Below are 22,714 nucleotides of genomic sequence, written 5' to 3'. Positions count from 1 at the left end.
TTTACAAAATTAGAATAAAAAAAAATTTTTTTTTTACAAATTACAAATTTACAAAAAAAAATAATTTACAAAATTAGAATATGAAAAGGAAATTCATTTGAGAAAAACCAAGTTCAAAGTTGGTGATATTGCTAGAATATACAGATGGAGAAGCCATTTTGAGAAGGGTTATACAAAGAGATGGACTAATTAACTTTCTTTAAATTGTTGATGCAATGAATACAGTTCCTTGGACCTACAAATTAAGTGATTTAAAGGGAGAAGAAATCTTGTGTACAGTACATTTTATTCACATGAATTACAAAAGACAAAGATGATAAATAAATAAATAATTTTCAAAAAATTGACTCCGCCCCCCTTTTTGTCTCCACCCACAAACCACGCACACACAAACCACACCCATAATCCCCACAATCCCCCTCCCCCTTGTGCACCACCACCCACCTCATCCCACCCCCACCCTTCTCCACACACACACGTAGAGGGGAAAGGGATGGGACAAGGGAGGTGGTGGGTCATTGGAGGGAGTGCACTTCCCTTTTTTTCTTTTTTTTTTGTATACAAGATCGAGGCTCGTGAAAGAGCGAACAGAGGCGGGAGAAAAGACGAATGAAAGAGTGAAGGTGAGCAGAGAGCCGACATTTCGGCAGTTTAACCATCAGAGGGTTGCTGGCAGATCTTGTGCGACCTGTAGGAATATTTGGGGGACAGAGCACAGAGAGAGCTGGGGGAGCAAGGCCGGAGAGGAGTCGGTAGAAGACAGAAAGACCACCTACCTGCCTGCGGTGAGTGAGTGAAAGGCCCTCAGAGATAGCTTCATCGCGGGAGATTCCAATGATTCTGAAAGCTTTGGATTCAACAGCGTGAAGCCGAGCTAGGTGTGAGGCAGGAGCACCAGCCCATAGGGGAGAACAGTATTCCCTTTTTCCCCTCCTTTATTCTCTTTTTGTAATTAATGATGAAATAATTGGAGGCAAAACAAATATAATTAAAACCATACAACATTAAAACCTTTACATTATTTAAACATTTTTATTTGGGTGGGAGTAAATATTCAATTGTGGAAATGATGATTCTTTCCCGATACAAATCACAGTCTGCTTGTGGAAGATCGAGTTTTGTGTTAAGTTCATCAAGATGGAGGTTTAAAACAGCACAGGTTGGAAATGAATAAGCACTCTTTGGAACCTCAAAGTAATCCCATTCAAAGTTGTGATATTCATTGACTTGATCTTCAACCTCAACCATCAACTCTGTTATTGAAGAGATGCTGTGATAAAAAGAAAAAAACATAATTATTATTCGTATATTATTTGGGTCTGTATAAAACAATATATAAATTAATAGGTTTAAACATAGCTTACCAGTCTTGTTGTGATAGTGGGTGAAAATCAGCACAGGTTGGAACCTCATAGTAGTCCCATTCAAGGTCGTGATATTCATTGACTTGATTTTCAACCTCAACCATCAACTCTGTTATTGAAGAGTTGGGGGCTAAACTGGAATAAAAAAAGGGAAAGGCAATAGTTGTTAAATGTGCAGTTATTTGGTTCTGTATAAAACAATATATAATTAATCTTACTATAATTCACCAAATGTCTGTCTGTCGTCCATTCCCAGGTACCGCAAAAAACGGCTGAACCGATCGCTATGAAATTTTGGGTGGGTAATCCTGGGACCCCTAGGAGTAAAATAGGCTATATTGTTTTTCCAATTTTTCCAATTTCCCTGTTTTTCCAAACACGATGGAATAATATTTACCGATATGAACAGTGATGTGGCTTTTATTGAAATTCTACAAATACTGTTTAGATTTTGATGATTTCCATGTGATATGATTTAACGGATGTTTATAAGAATCGTTTAAAATAAAAAGAGCCTTAAATTTCTGATATTTTGCCTTTTCATTTGGGCCTCCCAATTGAAGCCCCGCCCATAGGGCAGGTACCGTTGCTAGTAGGTTTAAACATAGCTCACCAGTCTTGTTGTGGAAAAGATTGAAACTCATCTTCAAGGTCAAATAACTCTTCGATTGACATCCTCCGTCTCCATGAAGCGCACTGGACCTTGGTTCATCTTATATTTTAAAAAATGATGACAAAATAGAGTTAGAACAATAACCTTCCTGTGTAAGAGGAAGGGATTAAAATTATTTATAGAATTAGTTATAAATATCTCTTGACTGAGAGAGTTTGGAAGGATTAACATTTTTTTTAAGGATTAAATGCTCTTGACTCGTGCGAAACCATAAAAGCAGAAAATTAAGTTTTTCCCTAAAATAAAACATAAACCAATATTCGTGGTTCTCTATTCGAGAATAACGAAAATATGAGTGTTTTAGAACCGAAAAATGGTTTTGGGGTCTATTTAGGATTTAACCTTTGTTGATGGCTTAAATGGGGAAGGGAGAAATAGACGGGGTTTTTTTGGTTTTTGGTGGGTGGCCCAAAAGTTCCAACGCATTTTCCCCATTCACTTACATGTAAAAATGGTTGTGTCTTACAACCAACATTCTTCCCCTACTGTTGTGCCAATACAGTCATCAATGTAGCGACAAACGAGCTTCGGTTGAGGATGAACATATTGATAATGGATTTGTTCCTCCACTTAGCCAATTTGCAGAGTTAGGATCAAATGGATTACCCAGAGCTACTGTGTTGGTAGTACAGTTGACCATGCAATGAATAAGAAAATATTTCAGAGTAAAGACAAGTGCCGCTAGTCCTACAATGAACACATTTGGCACACAGACCAAAGTCCGAAGGGTATTTTCATCCATCACCTCAGCCTTTAAAGCCTACTTTTCCATCTTTAAAAAAAAAAATTATACTCAATCTGATTGGCTAACAGCTATCACAGGACATAGCACGGGTGAAGGCCAGCATATGTAATTAGCCGAGCTGTGTATTCCACCCATTGGCTGGACAGCAGGCCTGACTCCACCCACAATTGTAAACTAACTAATTAATAAGTTCGCCATTTTCATGCTGCGTTAAGCTGAAACCATCTGCTATGGTAAGTGTTATACAGTATATTCACAATTGCCGTACCTTTCCTATGTTTGTCCTTCATTGTAAAGCAAACCTGAGCCCATACTAGCACCTATAGGCCTCAGCCTTTTGGCCTTCAGCCCTCGAGTGAGGTTCATGCTTATACACTGCCTGGGGTTTTTCTTCTGGGAGCGACAGTTTTCCATTGACAAATTTCTTCCACACCTCTGAACCTCAATGTCTGTTGCACAGAAGCTCCACAACCTCAAGGTTGGCACCTCGTGGAATCAGTGGTGGTGCGAACAATTAAATTGTCAAATTGAACAATCTGATGATAATTTTTTTCAAATGTACAGGACCGGCTGCAACAGCGGGTTCTTTTACGTCACATGGGGCCTGCCTTCGAGGCGGTCCCGATTCCCAAACCATCCCACCTCCTACATCCATCAAACCATCCCACATCTAGCTTTTTGGGAAGGATTTCAAGCACAATAAATAGAGATCCCAACAGTGGCAACATAACTCTTGCATGTAAGAAGAATTCTCAATTAAACTTTTCATGGTAAAGCCTCAGGTTTTCACGAGTTATGAATATTGTGGTGTGGTGCAGTTTTGCAAAAAAGTTGGCATCAACACTTACTAATTATTTCTGTTCATAGAACAGGTAACCCAGCTAGTGGAGAATAAAAGTTTTTTGAGTGCATGACGCGGGTCCTTGAGTGCAAGGTAAGGATTACACTGAAGGAACTATCTTGTGAACAGAATGTCAAATTAGTGTGGTCGAGCAACTTCTTAAGGTAAGTGCAACCAGGTAAGTGCTTTGCTATTTCAAACTTTTCGGTGAATCCTTTCAATCTATAAAAATTGCAGTGGTAAAGTATGCTGCACCAAGTAACATTGTCGGACGGCACCAGAGTCATTGCCATTGAGAGAGGCAGCTCGGAAATACGCCGTCTGAAGATGATTATTAGGATGAACGAGATGATTTTCCAGTTTGACCGATCTCGGTTATTTTTATATATTTTTTTTTGTTTGTTTTCTTATTCCCTTTGTGTTTTATGTTTTTTATGATGGTTAAACTTACGGTGTCACCAAATAATAGTTTCCTTGGATATGGGACAATAAAGATTGTTATTATTTTATGCTTTATTTTCTAGCTTTTGCCATCGTCTGGAGAACTAAAAAGTGATCTCTACCTGGACAATCAGCTGAACAGACCAGGTAGGCTCTCTTATGTAGCCAAAGCGATTGGTGGGAGAAGATATGCCAACTTTAGTTTTGGATGTAGCAAATGGGACCGGAGGAATTTTTCATGGTACCACGCCATCCCTACATAGAGTGCTGGCGCAGTTGATAAATACACTCAAAAGTAGCAGCATAGAAATTCAATTGAGACAGAGAAGGCTTCGGTTGTTCGGACAGGTAATGTAGCTAGAACTATAGAGGATGAACCGAATCGGAAGATAGTAGGCTAGAACTATAGAGGATGCACCTAATAGGAAGATAGTAGGTTTTAAGGCAAATGAAAAACACGAAGAGGCAGCTCGGCCAGGAAAACATGGCAGGAAGGTATCAACAATGACATGAAAATAACTGCTTTAAAGAAAGATGTGAACGAAATAACAAAATGGAGTCGTGCGAATCCATCGACCAACGCTATAAAATAAGAGCAAATGTCGTTAAAAAAACGATGACGACAGAATTTGCTTCATGTCAATGGAAGTCAAAAACAAATTGCATTCACGCTGGAGCTGAACCTTGAGCTTAAGGGTCATTCATAAACATTTCAGTTAGGTATTTATAACCTATGTATATTATAAAACAGAATAAATACAACAACAAAATAATGATAGAGAAGAGGTGTAAAAAAAAAAAAAAAAAAAAAAAAAACTTGAAGAGGGTGGTGGGAGGAAGATGATCTAGAAATTTGGCTCACGACAGGGATGAGGATAGTAAGGTCATGAAGGGGGTCTATTTCAGGCAAAGTTCAAGACCACAGATCAGTGGATCATTCAGGCTTTAATGAACCAGCTTCTGCACCTTTCACAAGCATCGCCATTCCCGCCAGTGTGGATCCGCGCTTGCACACCCACCACATGGAGTGTACAACCTCAAAGTACTGCAATTGCATCCCCTTTACCTCTAACATTGTTTTAACATTACAACATTTTCCCTTAATAGGAATTAAAAAAAAAATTTATAAAGAGGTAATTAATGATAACTAAATTATGAACCAGAAGCAAAATCAACACCCTTAGGCACTCCATGATCAACTCCCCCATCCAAAACCTTGATCTCTTCTATCCCCGTTAATTCACCCCAGATCCACTTTCTTTGAAATCCCGACTTCTTTCTTTCCTGGAAGTTCTAGCAATTATACCTCTCCCCCCTCCCACCTTCCCATGCCTCCTCCCCCCAAGCCCTCTCCCTCCCACAGATCTTCCGTTGGCCCTGTTCTCTGCTGTTGTTCTTGTGTGCTTCTCTCTCTCTCCCCATCTTGTCTCCCGCTCCCTTTTATTGTATATTTTGTGTGTCCGTTTGTTGTTGTTTTTTTGTGATCGATGTTAGCTCTTACACGAGCCCCGATCTTGTATACAAAAAAAAAAATAAAACTGTCCAAGCTTTCAAATGTACCAACCGAGGTCACACATAGTCCGCCATTGTTACGGGATTCACACGGGCCTATTTTGTGAGCCATCTGGGCAGAACTCTTTTCCCCTGAGTCTCTTACATAGGTCTCACATTCTGAGCTATCGAGGCAGAACTCACTTCTTGATTTGTCCCGAATTTTGTCGGTCTGCAAAGTAGAACTCGTATGATGAGTCATCAAGGTAGAACTCGTTTTGTGCATCATAAAGGTGGAACTTGTTTTTTGGGTCATCAAGATAGAACGCGAATGCTGGGTCATCAAGGTAGAACACGAATGCCGGGTCATCAAGGTGGAACACGAATGCTGGGTCATCAAGGTAGCACACAAATGCCAGGTCATCAAGTTAAAACACGAATGCTGGGTCATCAATGCAGCACACGAATGCTGGGTCATCACGGTAGAACACGAATGCCAGGTCATCAAGGTAGAACACGAATGCTGGGTCATCAAATTAGAACAGGAATGCTGGGTCATCAAGGTAGCACACGAATACTGGGTCATCAAGGTAGAACACGAATGCTGGGTCATCAAGGTAGCACACGAATGCCAGGTCACCAAGTTAGAACACGAATGCTGGGTCATCAAGGTAGAACGTGAATGCTGGGTCACCAAGTTAGAACACGAATGCTGGGTCATCAAGGTAGAACGTGAATGCTGGGTCACCAAGTTAGAACACGAATGTTGGGTCATCAAGGTATAACGTGAATGCTGAGTCATTAAAGTAGAACCTTAAGATTTAACTTGAGATCTGTGAGAGTCTGATATTTTGTCTTACATTCCTGGAGCACTTACATGACGGAGTGATGATAGATCCACGGCAAAATATCGCATCTTCTTCTTCAGTGGCCGCTACGACACCTTCTTCCCCTGCATGCAACAACTGACAACTGGGAGAAAGACAAAAGAGCTGGAAAATACAAAAAAAGAGTTGGACAGATTTTGGATAGACAAAGAAGGATCACTGGAATAGCGAAGAAGAGGCAGCTCAACTGGGACAGAGAATGTTCTGCAAGGTAGAAACAGAAACCAGGAGTCACATCCTATCTGGATGTAAAAAAAACAAAAAAAACTCATGTCAGAACAGCTGTACACCCAAAGACACAAGTTATGTGGAGTAATCTACTGGCACATCTGCAGAAATTTCAATATCCCAGTTTCACAAAACTCATGGAAACATGAAAGAAAAGCAATCATTGTAAAGAAGGACATAATGCTCACGACCTGATGATGCCATCCAGCGTGAACAGAGAAAGCAAAGGACTGTGACAGAGATAGTACTCAGGAACAAAAAGGAAAAGCCAACGTTGCTCATTGAGATGTCAAGTACCCGGCGATTTCAGCCTAAATAATGCAGAAATCAAGAAAATTGCTGGAGGAGTGCGAATCATGAGTGCGAATGCCAAATAACTCTGGCAGGATCTCCCCACGATCACTCGTTACAAGCCGAAGTTGAAATATCCAAGGAATGACGACACACATTGCCAGCCAAACTGACTCATTTTTACAGCCAATTCGATCACCCGGTGGGCACAGCACCAACCACAGTGGAAGTGACTGCTCAAGCTTTTGTGATCTCCAGAAATGACACTCGGCGTGTTCTGATGAACCTGAAGGTCAGGAAAGTGACTGGTCCTGATTGTGCCAGCCCCGGGCTGCTGCGGTCTCTCATGCTGATGAACTGTCGCCCATTTTTACTTTACTTTTCAACTGGTCACTTCAGCTTTGTAAAATTCTCCATGTTTTGAAAAAGTCCATAATTATCCCTGTGCCAAAGCGTTCGTCAGTGAGTTGCCGAAATTATGATAGACTGGCGCCAACTTGTCTGGGGTTGCAACGGATTAACTCTCAACATTTACAACTTTCATTGTTTTAATCTTCGGTCACATCTGCATATGTCTCTCTCTCTCTCAGCATGTGATGGAATGTCTCAATTGTAAAAACCTTTCTTTCCTCAGGGCTATCCGATCAGATTCATGAATCCTTCTGTGATAACTTGGCAGCCTTGATTGTAATCATGAGTTTTATAACTCTGGCAAACAGAGGGGTATGTCTTTGCGTGGCCTTCACATTTTTCCCTCCCACCCACGGGTCCACCAGGAAATAGAAGGCCACTCGAGAGAAGATGTCAGTGAGAACGGATCATATTGTTAAGCGTACTATGTTTCAGTTCTCTGTGATCATTAAATAAATTTGTTTTGTACACCCTCTGAGTTGAAGACAATTCTCTTCTTCGACAATTGCATATATGTGACAATAAATTCATTATTAGCATTATTATTATTATTATTATTATTATTATTATTATTATTGTTATCATGCTTAACAACCGCAATCCTGGAAATACTGCATTGTCTGCATTCCTTTCTGAATCGCAATTGAATTTTTATTTTATTTCACCTTCAATTTCACATCTTGATTTTCTTCATCACAAACTCCCACTGGATTTGCCAGAAAAAATTTCAAACAATTAATTAATGCTCATCCAGGTGTTCACAATGACCTTTATATGGGTACATTAACACTCATGCCAGTCTTCCACCAATTTTGCCCTTCACGTGACTCGTGGTGGTCCGTTTGCCCTTCACGTGACTCGTGGTGGTCCCTCTCGGCTCTCCCCCCGTTGGTATTTTTGTGCACATAAGATTGTTCACGGTTCTGTTTAAATATTATTTAAATATGTATAACCTTTCCCCTTCAGTGTTTTACTCGGTGGTATTTTACAACACGCTGTTTTTCTTCCTATTTAAAAGGCTTTTCTCAATTTCCTCTCCAACTCATTCCACCTCAAAAAAAAGAAATTCAATATCTTATACGTCTCCCTCACTACATGGTCTAAATTCACATTCATTCCATCCCTCCTCCATCATTCTGAACCGGATTGCTAACTTGAAAATCACAACAAACCCAATTTGTTTTCAATGTTCGTCTTTCATTAATCATCCACTTTCTAAACTCCCCTCTTGCCCCTCCCATCCAAATCCCTCCCCTTGCACCTACACTCCTAAACTCCCCCCTTGCCCCGCCACTCTTAAACTCCCCCCCTACCCCTCCACTCCTGAACTCCCCCCTTGCCCTTCCACTCCTGAACTCCCCCTTGCCCTTCCACTCCTGAACTCCCCCCTTGCCCTTCCCCTCCTAAACTCCCCCCTCACTCCTCCCCTTCAAAACTCCCCCCCAACCCCTCCCATTCAAATCTCCCCCCATACCATTCCTCTCCAATTCTCCCTCCTCCCCCCTCCTCCTCAAAGCTGCCTCCTCCCCACTTCGTCTCCCTTCTATCTCATACCTCCACCCCCCCAACCTTCTTCTTTCCTCTGCCCCCCCCTCAAACAACCCCTCTCTGTGCCTCATCCCTTCACCTTCAAACCTTTCATCCTCCTCATCCTTCCCTTTCTTGGAACTCTTCTGCAATCGCTGACACACTAACAACTGCTCTCCCTACCTCCCCCTCTCATCCTTCATCTTACCCTACTCCTCCCCTCCCCTGTCCTGTACCCGATGCTCCCCCTCTCTCTTCATTAACGGTATGGACCTCAAACATCCGGGGCCTTCGCTCAAACCTGACTGATCTCTCCATACAGGTTGCTTCTGACAATCCAGACTTGATCTGCTTAACAGAGACTTTCCTCCTTCAAGATGTCTCTGATTCCTTAATATCTCTTCCTGGTTACTCCCTCCTCCGGTATGATAGACCTGAGCCTCGGCCTGGTGGTGGGGTGGCTATATTTATCAAAAACTCTCTTCCTCACTCTCCTTGCACTGCCCTCTCTCCTCCTCACCCCCAGGAGTACCTCTGGCTACGGCTTCCTCTCCGCTCCCACCTTTTGTTCATATGTGTTCTGTACCGTCCCCCAAACAGTGATGACTCCATCTACATTTCACTGTCTGACAACATGGACCAACTTCTATCCACTCATCCCAACTCTCTCTTCCTCATATGTGGTGACTTCAATTGTCATCATGCCACCTGGTTGGGTGTAGGTTCCTCTCTCACCAGTCATGGCACCTCAGCAAAGGACTTCTGTGACTCACTGGGATTGACACAATCTGTCAATTTCCCGACCCGGATCTCAGCCAATGGAGTATCTTCTCTTCTAGACTTGTTTATGACTAACTTCCCTGCTAATGTCTGCTGCTCTTCTTCTGCTCAAATCGGTTCTTCTGATCATGTGCTTGTCAAAGTGGACATCTCTCTGGCCATTCTCAGAGAGCCTCCTCAGCGTCGACGAGTCTGGCATTTCACTCAGGCCGACTGGGACGGTCTTCAAGCAGCCATCAATCGTCTGGATTGGTCTCCCATCTCCACTGCCTCTGACATCAATTCTTCCTGGGAATTCTTCCAAAGCAAACTGATCTCTCTCATGCACAGATTTATCCCATCTCGCCTTCAGTTGTCTTACCCTTCCTCCCGTCCATGGTACACTGAATCTTGTGGTGAGGCAGTTGCCCTGAAACAACTTGCCTTTGCCTCTTGGAAGGCTAATCCAACTGAAGGAAATCTCAGTTCCTTCCACCAAGCTCGGAACAAGTGTGTGTCTACCCTCAGGAGTGCCAGGAAGCACTATCTCTCCTCACTCAAGAATGAACTCTCAAACCTGTCTCCTTCCTCCAAATCCTGGTGGCGTCTGGTCAAATCCGTTTCTGGTGTTTGTTCCCCCTCCATCCCCTCCCTTACCTCAAATGGCCACACAGTTGACATCGCACGTGACAAAGCCGAATGCCTCAACTCTGTGTTTGCCTCAAAATCCTTAGTCCCAAACCCATCTCTCTCTGTTCCCACCTTTCCCAGTCGAACCAAACTGCTCCTGGACTCTGTGACCTTCTCTCCTGACAAGGTGGAGGAGTTTTTGTCAAACCTCGACTCTGATTCTGCAACTGGACCAGATGGCATCAGCCCACGGGTCCTAAAATCCTGCTCTGCCGCTCTATCTCACCCTCTCTCTGTTCTTTTCACCCTATCCTTTGCTCAAGGTCATCTGCCAGCATCCTGGAAATCAGCAAACATTACCGCTTTACACAAAAAAGGTGCAAAAACAGATCCTTGCAACTACAGACCAATCAGCCTGCTCCCAATTATCAGCAAAGTCATGGAATCCATCATTGCTTCGGATATGAAATCTTTCCTCTTCTCCAATGGCTTGATCTCTGATCATCAATTTGGTTTCAGACCAGGTCACTCTACTCTGGACATGCTGCTTCTGCTGTCTCAACAATGGATGGAGGTCCTCAATGCCAAACAGGAAATCAGAGCTGTCTCCCTTGACATATCACGTGCCTTCGATACGGTCTGGCACCCAGCTCTGCTCACCAAACTCTCCTCCTATGGTATCCATGGAAATCTCCATGCATGGCTTGCGGACTTCCTCTCTGGTCGTAGTCAACGTGTGGCCCTGAATGGATTTCTCTCATCTCCCCTTCCTGTTCAGGCTGGAGTTCCCCAAGGCAGTGTGCTGGGCCCTGTGCTTTTTCTGGTCTTTATCAATGATCTCTCCGACTCTCTGGAAAATCCTCTGTATCTCTTTGCTGATGACTCCACTCTCTGCCGCTCCATTCCTCTTCCCTCAGATCGGCAGTCTGCAGCCTCCTCACTCTCTGAAGACCTGGACAAAATCACAGACTGGTCAAACATGTGGAACATGTCTTTCAATCCTGACAAATCTCACACTCTTACTATGTCTCTCCGAAAAGATCGACTGGACAACCCTCCCATCTACTTTCTCAACAATCCTCTCCAAGAAGTTCTGTCGCTCAAGCTTTTGGGTCTCACCATCTGCCATGATCTTTCTTGGGAAAACCACATTTCCAAGCTGGCCTCCAAAGCCAGTCGCCGACTGGGCATCCTCCGTCGTGCGAAGTCCTTCCTAGGCACACCTGAGCTCCTCACCACATACAAGGCTTTCATCCGCAGCTCAATGGAATACTGTTCTCCCCTATGGGCTGGTGCTCCTGCCTCACACCTGGCTCGGCTTCACGCTGTTGAATCCAAAGCTTTCAGAATCATTGGAATCTCCCGCGATGAAGCTGTCTCTGAGGGCCTTTCACTCACTCACCGCAGGCAGGTAGGTGGTCTTTCTGTCTTCTACCGACTCCTCTCCGGCCTTGCTCCCCCAGCTCTCTCTGTGCTCTGTCCCCCAAATATTCCTACAGGTCGCAGAAGATCTGCCAGCCACCCTCTGATGGTTAAACTGCCGAAATCTCGGCTCTCTGCTCACCTTCACTCTTTCATTCCTCTTTTCTCCCGCCTCTGGAACAAACTCCCACACTCACTTCAATCACACTCCTCCCTCCAGGTCTTCAAAACAGCTGTTCACCACCATCTCTTATCTTCCCCCATCCAAAACCTTGATCTTTTCTACCCCCACTAATTCACCCCAGATCCACCTTGTTTGAAATTCCAACTTCTTTCCTGGAAGTCTTGGCAGTGTCCATATGTTTTATACCTCTCCCACCCCCCACCCCTTCCCATGCCTCCCCCCAAAGCCCTCTCCCTCCCACAGTTCTCTCGATGTCTCCATGTCTCTCGGTCCCTGCTCTCAAATGTTGTGTTTGTGTCCTTCCCCCTCTCTCCCCATCTTGTCTACCGCTCCCGATGTTATTTGTTTTGTGTGTCTGTTTGTCTTTCTGTGTGATTAATGTTCGCTCTTTCACGAGCCTCGATCTTGTATACACAAAAAAAAAAAAAAAAAAATTTGAAGATTGGTTCGGTGATCGGCTGGATTAGAGTGCAGCAAAATATTCACTTGTTCAACATTTCTGAGGCAGAGACAAAATGATAGACACAATGGAGGTGAAGGACATGCAGTTTGGACAAAGTCTGGAATAATTTGTAATGTAAGGCAAGAATCTTGACAACTTACGTTCCAACAGGTAGGATGGTTTCAGGTGAGGGTGTGGAGGAGGCAACGAGCTCCTCTTCTATGAAAAATGAAAGATTAAACACATTGACATGTTCATCAGTCTGATAACTTGTTCAGGAAAGGGTACAAAAAGAAATGTATGGAGTTAAAGTTCTTGTTATTTATTCTGCATGGGGATGACCATGCCAATAAATTACCTTTCCCAGCGAAATTAGAATTACAATTAACTCCACAATTAAGGATGGTCTTCTTCATCAAAGGAAGCACGAACAGTAATGTCTGTAAAAGAAGAAGTGCCAAATTTATTTCAAATTTAATGTCTTCATCTTTGTGTTGGTTGTGTTTGCACCCAGTGTGTTCATCTCACCTGCCCCATAGTATTGAGGAGGGCTTACCTGTTGTAGGTCATGTTGTTGCTGCCAGTCATCACGCCTGGGATTCCCTTCCATCAGGTCCTCTGTTGTCGTTGGAGGACAAAACTGAACTGTTGTTGTTGCAGCCCGACATGACGGCTGGGCTTCCTTTACAGCAGGTCTTCACTGTGAGGTCTTCATATGGCGGAGTACATTGTCTTCATATGTACATTATCCTCTTCTTTTTTTTTTTCTTTTTTTACCTCTGCCACCGAAGGTGGATGGAGGTTATGATTTCACCTCTGTCTGTTTTTTGTCTGATTGTTTGTGAACAAGATGTCTCAAAAAGTTGTGAACGGATTTGGACGAAATTTTGTGGAGAGGTTGGGTATGTGACACGGACGAAATGATTTGATTGTGGTTCAGGTCCGAATCCTGATTTGGCCTATCAGTGGGATAAAAACCATAAACTGTTCAGCCTGGCGGAGGTATGTGTTCTACCGAGTGGATTGTGGGAGATAAGGAGGGAGGGTCACCATCTATGGATGCCCTTGGCCTGCTTGACTACTTTGCCTCTTTTGATGGTATATTGACCGTTTGGGTCAATTTCCCTCATTTCCTGAAGATGATCCTGCAGCTTTGCCTGCTCTTCTCTTTCAACAAAAGTGTAATCTGGAGTGATAAAAATGTTTTTGGAGCATTGAGACGGATCATTGAAATTCCGTACCTTATTGTTGTTATAAAGAACGAGATTCCGATCAGAGACGGATCTGAAAACAACTTTCACCGGTCTTTTCCCAACATGGTATCCCACGCGGAAAGTACATTCAGGTTTGATGTTCAAGTTCATAACGCTGAGCAACTTTGCCACAAGCTGCATGTCATTTTTGCTTTCGTTTAGTCCTCGGAACATGAGATTCTTTTTTCGGTTTTCAAGCTCCGCTGGTTCATCCCTGCGAAGAGGCTTCGGTTCAGGCGGCCGCCGATGAACATCCTGCTGTTGCTGCTGCACCCCATCACCACCGTGAGGATTCAGTTTGCGCAACGAATGAACATGCTTCTGTTTCTTTCGTTGCACCACCCAGTCGTCACCTTTAAGCTTTGGTTCGGGCGGCACCTGATGAACATCCTGATGTTGCTGCTGCACCCCGTCGTCACGTTTAAGCTTTGGTTCAGGTGGCACCTGATGAACATCCTGATGTTGCCGCTGCACCCCGTCGTCACCTTTAAGCTTTGGTTCAGGTGGCACCTGATGAACATCCTGATGTTGCTGCTGCACCCCGTCGTCACCTTTAAGCTTTGGTTCAGGTGGCACCTGATGAACATCCTGATGTTGCCGCATCACCCGGTCGTCACCTTTAAGCTTTGGTTCGGGCGGCACCTGATGAACATCCTGATGTTTCTGTTGCTGCTGTAACCCTTCATCTGTTGTTTCAAGCACTTCTTGGATTTGTTGATAATCAAGCATTTCTAGTTTTTTCACTTTCGTCTCCCTCACCAACAGCTCCTGCGTCTTTATCTCCACATTGTGTTTTCTTTCTCTCATCTCTTGTTCTCTTTTCAATAAAATCAACTCTTTCGTTTTCCATACCATTTCACATCCCCCTCGTTCTTCCTGTTGCTTTCCCTCTCTTCGACTATTCTCTTCCTCTAATGTCTGCAGGTTGCGCTCTCGATCTTTGAGCTCCTCAGATTTTTTGTCGATATGAAGCTGTTTTTCCCGTAGGTTTTCATCTTTTGTTTTCATCATCAACGTTTCAAAGCCCTCTTCTTGCTTCAGCTTCTGTTCCGTACGTTTCTGCACATCTTTCAATTGCCGCACTTTTTTCATCCTGTTTTTAACGATTTTTTCCACAGCAATCATTCTCTGCTTAAGTTCTGTGTTTGTCTGTGTTTCCCAGATCCCGAATTTGACTTTTTCTTCCTGAAAATACTTTTTCTGTTTTGCATGTCTGCATTCTTCCTCATTTCTTATCCGAAGCTCTTCTTGTTTTTTCCGCTCCTGTTCATTTATTTTCCTCTGCTCTGCTTCCTCTTTCTCTCTCTGCTGTTCTTCCTCGTCTTTCTTCTGTTCTTCTTCCTCCATTAGCCATAATACTTTTCCTAATTTCAGTCGCACGTCCTTTTCCTTCAACTCCTCTTCTTTTTCCTGAACCAACTGCTCTGTTTGTGTCAGATTTCTTTCATTTTGGACCAACCTCTCCTTCAATTCCTGCAGATTTTCTTCCTCTTCCCGCAATTTTTCTTCTTCTTCTTGTTCTTCAGCTTGTTCTTTATTAACAGAGTCTTGTTTTTTTGTGAAATCAATTGTTTCCTTCATCTCCAGAACCTCTTCTTCCTTTTCCTCTGTTTTCTGCATCTCAAGGTGTTCATTTTCCTGAATCCCGTTTACCAATGGTGGGTCGTCCTTCAATTCTTCTTTCCCTTTTCGTTTGCGTCCACATCGTAAACTGCAAGATAAAAACAAAGATTCTCAGTTCAAGCTAAAATGAAGTATTTCACAACATGTAAAGTATTGAATGCATGCTTTTGTAAAACAGAAACAAACATGTTCCACGAGTGTTGAAATGCTATGGGATACGGAATATCAAGCGTGCAGATGTAACTTAAACAAGGTTCGTAAACAAGTGTGGAACGATGAACCCAAAACATAAAACAAGCAAATATTTCATCATCAGATTCCTTAAACCACATTCCACCTATTTCAGGCAGTTGGTCGATTCATGGAATATCTCCATTTGCATTTTCTTTCTGCAAACTTACAATCTTCTTAATTGTTTCATCATCTGTCCTTCTGGCTGCATGACTTAATGATCTAAACCTTCTCTTTCTCAATTCAATCTCCATACTTGAAATGTTGTCGTATTTCTTCAAGATCTACGCTCCGCCATTTATCGTTCAATGAAAGACCAAAAATCCTTCTCGACATCCCGTGTCTTCCTTCTATTCTTCTTTCACCTTCCATCCCCATGGCCCCAGTTTCACTTCCATACACTACGGCTGCCCTTATACAGGCTAAATGCACTTGTTTGTCGGGATACCTCCAAACTCTTCACATTTATTCCAAGATACTTTTATCCAAGTCCTGTTCCTTCATTGCCCTCCAAGATTTCTCTTAAATAATACAAATTTTTCACCATTCCATTTTGCCGCTGAATCCCATATCTTCCTGCATTATACTGTGATCAACCTGTGTAATTCCAAGACTTGATTACGCAAAAGCATTTCATGTAAACTCCTTTTTAAAATCTCTGAACAATCTTGGCCCCTTTGATGAAGGCACTATAAATATTGATGAAAAGTGCCGCCAATTCGGTGCCAGGCATGAGGGAAGTACCAGCACATCGCTCGACCATCTCAGACGTTCCACCCAAGTACGGTAGAGCGACATATCGGCCCTCTGCTCTCCTTGGACCATCTGAACCTTTGATTATTCATAAAAAATTTTATGTAAACACGTTTCAAATTTCTGAGCTATCTTGTCCCATTGGATTAAATCATCATAAATATTGATAAAAAGTCACTTGTGTTCTTTACCTGTGACTGCAGGGCTTTTTTCTGTTACTCTTCTTCTTGAACCAACGTGATGTTTCAAATATTACACCTATAAGCAAGAGTAAGGTGATCGTGACGAGCACGACATCACGAACCATGGACATCCCTCCTTCCTCCACAGCATGATTCTGGAAAATGTATGGAAATTAGACAAGGGCAGGGGAAGGAGAAATGGTTGTTTAATTGTATATTAAACGATACAATATGTTTACAATTATTTTACAAAACCAAAAAGGTCGTGACAAGGTAAGAACAAGATGTTCTTGAAGTGTTTTAGAGTGCATTCACAGTGGCTCGAGATTCGAACACAGGTTAGACAGCTCAGAGATGAGTGTACAAACTGCTTAGGTCTGCCAGCCCTGATATGTAGTTTGTCGGTATCAATTTCCACGACACAAACGAGTGCAATGTGTGTTACTATTTACAGAAAAAGTACACCATGAAGATTCCTCCATCGACACGACCATGAAGAAGATTTTGCCTTGATGGGACAAATTCCAACTTCACTTGGTGGGGAAAGTTAACCTGAAGTTTCCAACTGAAGATAAATCTCTTTATATTGCTCATCACATCCTCATGGCAAAGATGGATCGCAACGATTTAAATGTCAGACAAGGAAGATTGGATATGGGATTTAAACTGTGTACCAACACTCACTGACCTACTCCTTTTTAAACGCTGCTCCTGGAATCTTTGATTTGTACAAAAAAGTACTGCAAGACAAGACAGCCGATTTAAGAGTGATGAAAATTAGCAAATCAGTAGGACCTGATGAGATACGAGTGAAGTATGGACCTGCCTCGGTGAATATGGGGTTCAGGTCCTGAATAAACTATTTAACTGTGTTTTGATGAGAGGAAATCCAAAGGGAATGGAGGCAAAGCATTCTGGGACCTATATTTCATAGTCCAGTTGCCAGATGCATATATTTTAGATCGGTACATGAAATTGTGCACATAAAATGTTTTTAAATGGTTTCTGGTGATTTAAGGTCTCCTGAATCAGAAACTGCATCACAATACTCTGTCATCATTAAACATGTCTTATATATATATATATACAGGTATTTTAAAAATACCGGGATCAAGTCTTAAAACGTCTCCTTTTTCAGGAGTAGGGGAAATGAAGTTTGGCACTGAAGGAACTGCGCTCCAACGCGAGTGGAAAGAAGTGACGCGACCAAAGACGGAATTCATCCGAGTTGCTTTATTGAAACAAAACAGCTCAGGTATTCTCTCAAGCCCGTTTAGCGGGCAGCAATATATATACACATTTATGTCGGGAAGTTTGCCCGGCAAAAGCTATACCGGGCATGCCCGGGTGTCAAGGGCGAGCCTTGGAAAGGCGAGTCTGGACCTGCCCGGGCGTGTTTGGCTGCAGCCTGGCAAGTCGAGGCTGGGCGTGCCCGGGCGCTCTGGGCGTGCCCTGGCAAGTCGAGGCTGGGCGTGCCCGGGCGCTCTGGGCGAGCCCTGGAAAGGCGATAGCGGGCATGCCCGGACGCTCTGGGCGAGCCCTGGAAAGGCGATAGCGGGCATGCCCGGACGCTCTGGGCGAGCCCTGGAAAGGCGATAGCGGGCATGCCCGGACGCTCTGGGCGTGCCCTGGAAAGGCGATAGCGGGCATGCCCGGACGCTCTGGGCGAGCCCTGGAAAGGCGATAGCGGGCATGCCCGGACGCTCTGGGCGAGCCCTGGAAAGGCGATAGCGGGCATGCCCGGACGCTCTGGGCGAGCCCTGGAAAGGCGAGAGCGGGCATGCCCGGGAGGTTCGGGCGAGCCCTGGAAAGGCGAGAGCGGGCATGCCCGGGAGGTTCGGGCGAGCCCTGGAAAGGCGATAGCGGGCATGCCCGGACGCTCTGGGCGAGCCCTGGAAAGGCGATAGCGGGCATGCCCGGACGCTCTGGGCGAGCCCTGGAAAGGCGAGACCGGGCGTGCCCGGGAGGTTCGGGCGAGCCCGGGAAAGACGAGACCGGGCGTGCCCGGGAGGTTCGGGCGTGCCCGGGAACAGTGAGTCCGGGCATGCCCGGGAGAGGCGCGTCTGGCCGTGTTCTGGCCGGTGCAAGGCGATTGTGTGCATCCAGCGGTAACCGCTACAGCACCATTCCACCCACAACTTATACTCCTTTATTAACAATCTTCGTGTGAAATAAGTTGTATAAGCACAAAGTAGAAACATAATAGCTTAGCAATAAATTAAATTTATGTCTACAGAGGTCAAAAGGTCATCTAAATTGGCAGAAGCCCAACATTGTGTTAAAAAAATTTGTTTTGGGAAAATTCTTGAAATGTTTTTATTTTGAAAATAATGTTACGTTTGTGGGGGGAGGGGGGACGGTAGGCAATACCTTTGCCCAGGTAGATTTGCATAGGTAGTGTGCTCTGATTGTCATGAAGAAGAAGAAGCCCCATGTATCATAAGTAGGGATCGAGTAGACCGTATGTTGTACAAGAGCGTATCTTCGTTCCCATCACGAGGGGTGGGGTTATGTTAATTGGTTAAGGATTATGGGTAAGTAATCCCTTGTATGTAATTAATCCCTCTGTTATTTTTCCTCTGTTTCTTATGACACCAGCAACACACACAGATAGCCAGGCAATCGCGCATTTATAACACGAAATAAAAACGAACTGGAAGCAGGACATTTAAAACTACCGCTGATACCACCGACCTGGTGAGCACACAGGCACAGGAGGTCCGGGAGGCGACGCCCCGAAGAGCAGTGATTGCTCCGGGATTGATTGGCGCAAGGACTGCTAAGATGGGACTATTGATTGGTGGAGTAGGCACGGATGAAGTCAGAGCATTGAGTTTAAAATAACGCTCTCCCCGACATTTTGTCCATTTGAATGTTCTGAATGTTCTGATTTTGAACATCTGAATGTTCCTACTCGTTTAAAACTCACCTGTGGAAGTTTTGTCAGATAGCCGAGGTAGTATATCAAAAATAAAGACGAGAGCAAAGCGAGAATGAAGACTTGCTGCCGCATCATGTCGAAAAAACTTCAACTGTGTGACAACAATGCGACAATGCGACACGACAATCGTGATTCCACCGTTTTGTGACGTCACGATAAAAAAACGGTTTCTTGTCAGTTCGAATTGGATACCAAAATGGTATTTAATTTCGAGTTCGTTTCTTAACCAATTGTTTCGCACTCTTCGTTTACAATTAATTTCTGTATTATGTGTTACAAGCTGAAATACCCGGCGTTGCCAGGGCTGATTCAATGCAATATGTCTTCTTCTTCCTCTGCTACCCAACCTCTACCTCTTCTTCTTCTTCTTCTTCTCAACCCTCCATTTATTGGGGCTGAGGAAATATGTAATGAAATGTTAAATCAGAATCGAAAATATCTTTGGTTGACCAGAGGCAGGTCACTTACACACAAATTTCGTTTTCATGATGTGGGAATGAAAAAATCTCTCATAAGATCCAATGCACTTCCACGTAACTCGATCCTCATAAATTTCTGCTCACACCCATTCGGAATGCTACAAACGATTCGTCTGGTTCGACAGGTTTGAACAAGTGCAAATATTTTCACCCGACACTCATTTTCACCCAAGTTTTCTCTTTTTCACTCTAAAAATATGTTGATATATTTCAGCAAACTGTGGTCTCAAAATGCAGGAGATTGCACCATTTTGCTTCATTTTTTTGAAAATTTCCCGGGGGGGCATGCCCCCGGACCCCCCTAGGGACTAGCGTCGCACGGCAGCCTACCGCTTTTCTTTCAAAAACGTTCGCAGGTATGCGTTTATTGACTCTGCCGATACAGGCCCGATTAACTGCAGCGCCATCCGAGCTGGGGCGTAGGGATACCATGCGGTCACGGTGTAGGGATACAACGGTGAATATTTGCAGCTTCATACATGACAAAGGGGTGAAAGGCAAGAAACACCCAGGTAAGAGTTGACCCGGCACCGGAAATCCCTCGATCAGAGCACTCGACCATATTTGCATGTTATCTAATCCAAGACAAGATGATGCCGCGGCAGATCACTCAGGCCTTTGCACAGTTTTTTCGTCGAATCCAATTCCCTCTCCAATCGAAAACATTAGAAATTTAACACGGAACACACCACCTGTTCGCTTTCCCATCGACCCAAAACGAGTGCGTCCGTTGTGTACCTTGTCCGAGCACGTACGTTGTGTACCTGTTGTCTCTTACAATCCCCGCTTACGGCTTACCTGCTGTGGTGGTCGGGACGTCGCACAACGAACCAGCATGAACACCACAATGGAAATGAACCACATCTCTCGTCCACACCAATCCACGAATGAAGCTTTAACCACAGAGCTTTGTCTTAAGAGTTCTCTATTGCAGGAATTCTCATTGTGACAAATAGCAAACAAAGTGACGTCACATTGGAATGTGGCCACGCCCCCTATGCATTTTTTATATTAATAACCTGTATATTCATTTATTTATTTATTGATCCGATTACTCTCTTTCGGTGAAAACCACGTGGTCCAAAGTTTGAACACCACGAGTTTTCTATTTTTCAAATATTTTACACCAACGAGTAGAGAATTAAAAACGTTCAGGTCATAAGTTGGGATACTCAAGTTACCGACATTCCATGACAGACACCTGTTCATTTAATTGATGTTATTATTAATAACTAGCAACGGTACCCGCCCCATGGGCGGGGTTCAATTGGGAGGCCCAAATGAAAAGGCAAAATATCAGAAATTGAAGGTTTCTTTATTTTAAACGATTCATATAAACATCCGTTGAATCATATTACTCGCAAATCATCAAAGTCTAAACAGTATCTTTAGAATTTCAATAAAAGCCACATCACTGTTCATATCGGTAAATATTATTCCATCGTGTTTCAAATCGTGATCGATACCCTAAGATCGTGATGATCGCGAATCGTGATCGATAATCGTGTTCACAATCGCTATGTCGCATGTTGTATGTAATTATATGGATTATTTTTTTTGCGAAAATGAAAAGGTATCATAGGGTTGATGAAACATCCGACATTTCTCGCGGTATTTCCCTCTTGCACGTCACACCTGTCCCAATGATACTGTAGCACACTGACACCATCTGTGTAAAAAATGGGACGGGCACGCAGATATTTCAGGACTCGTGCTTTGATGTCTTCTTCATTCAAAAAACATTAATGGGCTGACAGGATTGCCCAGGTCCTGGAGGTATGCACCCTGGCCTTCGAGCTGTCCAACTGGGGTTTCAATCCCAACCCAGCTAATAATTATGAATTATGATACTGGTGTTTCACAGGTAGATTGAATCATCAATATGCGTGTGCTGTCCTTTGGATGTACGTTAAACTGGGTGTCCAGGTGAATGAGATCATGAAGGTCCCAAAACACTTTTGCCCAAATCTTTCCTCCTATTGGCTGAAGCTCGAATTTTTTGGTGGTGGCAACCAACAATGTCTCCATTGCATGTTGGCTCAACTTGACTCTGATGTGAAATGATTGACCCAGGTCTCATCACACATCACATTCTGCTTCTTCAAAAAAACAAGACTGCTCGTCTAACAATGGCGTAGCCGGGTTTGTTTGATACTTTAGCTGCAGAGGATAGTATGACCCGGGTGGAGATAGTAATTAGCAAACGAGAAAGAGCAATCAGAGATTGCAGACCTTCACCAGGACGTGTTTTCAGTGGGGTTTTTTTTAAGGCTTACAGTTGACCACTTACAGTTGACCGCAGTTCTCATTGCTTCCAGAGGCAGTTTGGAACTCCGCCGTGAGTGTTGCAACTGGGGACAGACGATTTTTACGCATTTCGACACTCGATGGTCCAGTTCTGCGAGCTTGTATGGCCTACCACTTCGTGGCTGAGCTGTTGTTGCTCCTAGACGTTTCCACTTCACAATAACAGCTCTTACAGTTGACCGGGGCAGCTCTCGCAGGGCAGAAATTTGACGAACTGACTTGTTGGAAAGGTGGCATCCTATGACGGTGCCACATTTAAAGTCACTGAGCTCTTCAGTATGGCCCATTCTACTGCCAATGTTTGTCTATGGAGATTGCATGGCTGTGTGCTTGATTAGATATACCTGTCAGCAATGGGTGTGGCTGAAACAGCCGAATTCACTAATTAGAAGGGGTGTCCGCATACTTTTGGCCATGTAGTGAACTTGTCAAAAAATAAATTTGCCAAGTAACAAACGGGCTCAAATGCAATACCCTCTCCTCTGGCGAGGATAATAATGTAAGTGTTAAAAAAATTCAATAAACTCCACATTTCTATCCTGGTTGATTTCCTCAAATGATCTCGAAATTAGTAAATATATTTGATAAGTTTGACAGATATGTTTGATA

At 43.7% G+C, this 22,714-nt stretch overlaps 2 long non-coding RNA genes across 2 annotated transcripts; both read right to left on the bottom strand.

Annotated features, from left to right (window-relative positions):
* Positions 1-796: 796 nt before the first annotated feature.
* Positions 797-7,428, bottom strand: LOC144888658 (uncharacterized). The gene is made up of 3 exons (XR_013621198.1): positions 6,433-7,428; positions 1,365-1,499; positions 797-1,270 (listed from the first exon to the last, which is right to left on the bottom strand). It is a non-coding gene; the product is annotated as an uncharacterized LOC144888658 (long non-coding RNA).
* A 4,870-nt stretch (positions 7,429-12,298) lies between these two features.
* LOC144888558 (uncharacterized) lies at positions 12,299-13,105 on the bottom strand. Its single transcript, XR_013621139.1, has 3 exons — positions 12,893-13,105; positions 12,695-12,776; positions 12,299-12,555 (listed from the first exon to the last, which is right to left on the bottom strand). It is a non-coding gene; the product is annotated as an uncharacterized LOC144888558 (long non-coding RNA).
* Between the last annotated feature and the right edge of the window lie 9,609 nt (positions 13,106-22,714).

This window comes from Myxine glutinosa, chromosome 13, assembly GCF_964187855.1.
Source record: "Myxine glutinosa chromosome 13, kmMyxGlut1.1, whole genome shotgun sequence".
In the NCBI taxonomy this organism is placed as follows: Eukaryota; Metazoa; Chordata; class Myxini; order Myxiniformes; family Myxinidae; genus Myxine; species Myxine glutinosa.
Note: the sequence above shows the minus strand (reverse complement) of the source record. Positions and strands in the feature narration are given on the sequence as shown.